We start from the raw sequence: 4,078 nt of genomic DNA, 5'->3' as shown, positions 1-4,078 counted from the left end.
TCTAAGCCTTACTTTCTCCATCTTTAAAAAGGGTATGAGAATCTACTACTGAGCTCACAGGTTTCTTAAGAGGAAAGTACTTTATGGATTCTAAAACACTGTATAAACACAAACTAAATAAAAAAAAAGTCATCTGTCCAAGGTTTCACAGCTAGCAAGTACCAAAGCTAAGTTGGAATCCAGCAATTGTGCCTCCAAGTTTCTTCGCCCTTTTCACTATAGATTGTCCACAAGGAGAGACAGTAGGCACTGGATTTGGAGACCGTGGATCCGGGTTCAAATCCCAGCTCTGCCATTTGTAGTGTTACCTTGGACAAGCCACTTTCTTTCTCTAGGCCCTGATTTCCTTATTTGAAAACTGAGAGAGTGAAGCTAGATCCAAGATGTCAACTGTGTGGCTACATGCTCCTGAATGTGAGTGTGGTAGGAACCAGATCAAAATGTAATTTAGAAATACTTAGCAAAATTAATTTTAAAAGTACAAAAAAATAGATAATATTACATTCGAAAGCTGAGTTAACATGTGGCCTGCAGGGATCCTTATGTGCTGATCAATGGAACCCCTTCCTATCTGAGTTTGACACCACTGGGCTAGATGATCCCTTTTCTCTCTCTGCTTATAATCCTATGAGCAATCCTATTTATTCTGCACATTGTAGAAGCAGCTACCAGCAAGGCTGGCAAAGAGCATGCTGATTAATTTCTCCAAAACGAGTGCTAGGTCTCATTAAAGGTTACACAGCATCCGACCGTAGGTTTCCAATTGCTCTTTCTTTGGATATGTGCGTCTTCGTCAGTCATCCTGGATGGAGGAGGTGGCCTAAAGGACCTATTTCCCAGCAGCCACTGGCACTCAGAATTGTTTTCCTTCTGCAGTAGCAGCCAGACGACTTCATCCAAAGCCATACAGCTTGAATCATCTGAAAGAAGGGGGTGTGACAAGGAGTGTTTTTTTTCCCCTCTAAGTGAAGCAACATGTGAAAAATCTCATTTCCGGCTATCAGTTTGAATTCTATCTCCAATTGTTCTTAGCACTCTTCTTAATCTTGGAGCCTTTGCAAATATAGGTAACGGAAAAGGCACCTTCATCCTCTTCCTACTATCGATATGCTGCTATTAATTCCCTGTGTGACCTTGGGCAAGTCCCCACCTCTTTCTGGGCCTCATGCTTCTCATCATTAAAATGAGGGGATTGGATTCCATGATATCCAAAGTCCTTTCCAGTTCTGAATTCCTGGGAATGATGCTGGGTCAATAGAGAATAATATCACTGTCCAAAAGTAACCCAGGCCTGCACCTTGGAGTCACTTTTGACTCATCTCTTTCCTTTGCTTTCCTTCTCTGACAAAGCATCATGCTTCTATGGATCCTTTTTCTATAATGTCTTTGTTATCCTCCTCACAACACTCTTCTTCATGTTCTTTCTGCTACCATTCTGGTCTAGGCCTTGTCATCTCGTACCCAGTTTATTTGCTGCCCACAGTCTCCTAACGGGTATCCTATCTCCAGCCTCATTGGCCAATGAGGGCCATATTCAGGGAACTCTGTCTGGTGCTGATCTACCCAGAGGCTTAACAGCAAACCTTGCCTGTATCACCACTAGAAAGAGAAAGAGAGCTCCATTTGGTCAGTGAGTTCTTTTCCAATGCATATTTATTTCTGGCTTAGCAGCCAATTAAATTTCTTTACCGCACATTAAGTAGATAGGAAACAGTCGCAGAATACCTAAGCACATTCTGAATCACGGGCAAGGACCTTCTATTCCAGGTTTTCATGGCTTCAAGAAGCAGTTTTCCCAAGTACCCATGTAGGATGGCACCAGGCAAAGCTCCCTGTGCATGCTCCCAAGCTGGGCCCTCATTGGCCAGTGTCCTCTATCAAACGAAGATAGTACTACCAAACCACCATCTCTATCAGAACTCCTTTGAGATTATTTTCTCACAAATTCATAATCCTCTGTTTGACATTCAAAGGCATTTGTAACCTAGATCCCTCCTGCCTTTCCAGTCTTCTTACACCGTACTCCCCTATACGCATCCTTTAATTCAGTGACACTGGCCTCCTGGCTGTTCCACAAATGAGATACTCCATCTCTCAGCTCTAGGCATTTTCTCTGGCTGCCCTCGTGCATAGAATGCTCTCCTTATTCTGCTCCGACTACTGACCTCCCTGGTGTCCTTTAAGCCCCAACTAAAATCCCGTCTCTTACTGGAAGCCTTCCCCAACCCCTCTTAATTCTAGCACTTTCTCTCTCAATTATTTTCTACTTCCCCTGTACATAGCTTGCTTGGTATGTATTTGTTTACATGCTGTGTCCTCCATTCGGTTGTAAGATCCTTGAGGGTAGGGACTGTCTTTTGATTCTTTTTGTATCCCTAGCTCTTAGCACAGTGCCTGGCACACAGCAGGTGCTTAATAAATGTTTATTAACAGATTGATTGATTACTTTGACATATCTCTTAAACTTATTTCATTTTCTCCATTCCCACTGCTGACACATTATTATAAGCTTTTGTCATTGACAGGATCATAGGATCATATAATTTAGAGCTAGAAAAGTCCTTAGATATCATCAAATCTAGCCCCCCTCATTTTATATTGAGGAAATTAAGGACAGAAGAAGTCAAATGACATACCCAAGGTCACAAGGTATTAGTAAATAGACTTATCAAAAGGGAGGATTTGGGTGTCAGGAGTTCACCACCACCCCCCAGTCCTTTGTCTGCTGCCCAGCCCCTCTCCCCATGTGTAGCTGATCAGCCCCTCCCAGGTGTGTCTCATAGTTTCAAGTATGTGACCTTCATGGTCATGGGTTCCTTGGCCTCCATGATTTTCAATATTCTTGGTGTAGCTTATAGCACAGCAAAAAGTGACTCTGGATTGGAATCTTGTAAGTCATGGAGCCAAGTTGATCATGAAGTCAACCATTCCTGTCATTGTGACTGGTATCTTCACTATCTATGGTCTAGTGGTGGCTGTTTAAATCGCTAACCCTCTAAGGATGAGAATTATACTGTTCACAAGCTTCCTTCAGCTGGGGGCCATCATCAGTATGGGGCTGAGTGAGCCAGCGACTGACTTTTCCATTGGCATTGTAGAGGATTCTGGTGTCCAGGGGATAGTACAGAAGCCCCAACTATTCATGGGGCTGATCTTAATATGGATCCTTCCCTGAGGTGCTTGTCATGTCTGGACTGATTGTTGCCCTCATCCTCTCTACAAAGCAGACCCTCTTCCCCTCCCTCCTTCCCAGTCCTCCCCAAACTCTCACCCCTGCAGTCATAGAGTATGATGAGAAGACCTACCTTGAATCACCCCATCCCTCCCAATACACTCTAGAAAGAATGGGCCAACACTTGGCAAAGTAGTCCAGTTGGCATACATGTGTAATGTCGTAGTGACTGTTCAGTCTTTGTCACTCTGGATTGGATTGGATAGCTCCCACACCAGGCCTGGCTGGGACTAAGGGTAGTCATGCAATCTCCCTACCCATTTGCCATTAGTAATCTATGTATAAAAATGAATCAGAATTGTCATTTTTCTCTTCCCTCGACTTTTGTTTATAAAGATTTGACACGTTCATAATGTTAAAAAAAAGTTCGGGTCAGCGAAATGGTACAGTGGATAGATGATTGGCTCTAGAGTCAGGAGGGTCTAAGTTCAAATTTGGTCTTAGACACTTATTACATTTGTGATCCTGGGCAAGTCACTTAACCATGATTGCCTCTCCCCCCTCCCCTCCCCAAAAGAGAAAGATTTGAACTAGATGTTCCCTAGCTTCCTGAACAACTCAATCAATTAATAAGCATTTATTAATCATCTACTATGTTTCAGGCAACTGAGCTAGGTTCTTTTGTCTTGCCACTGAATTTCAGTGGCTCTGAAAGAGAGAGTGAGGCTGATGACTTTGTGCAACTTTGCCTCACTTTTATCCAAATTATGTGCAAGTCAAGACATTACCCTGTGATGTCATTGATTCTCCTAAAAATGAAGGACAAGCAACAACAAGGGGACAGAAGGACAAAACATGCCCAAATATGGATATACAAAACACATTTAGAATAGAGACAAAAATAAC

The 4,078-nt window shown here is 42.9% G+C and overlaps 1 pseudogene; it reads left to right on the top strand.

Moving 5' to 3' along the window:
• The first annotated feature begins 383 nt into the window (after window positions 1-383).
• On the top strand, window positions 384-3,368 carry LOC118829575 (annotated as a pseudogene).
• The last annotated feature ends 710 nt before the right edge of the window (window positions 3,369-4,078 follow it).

The sequence above is a fragment of the Trichosurus vulpecula genome, chromosome 8 (assembly GCF_011100635.1).
Source record: "Trichosurus vulpecula isolate mTriVul1 chromosome 8, mTriVul1.pri, whole genome shotgun sequence".
In the NCBI taxonomy this organism is placed as follows: domain Eukaryota; kingdom Metazoa; phylum Chordata; class Mammalia; order Diprotodontia; family Phalangeridae; genus Trichosurus; species Trichosurus vulpecula.
This window is presented reverse-complemented; position numbering and strand designations above follow the sequence as displayed.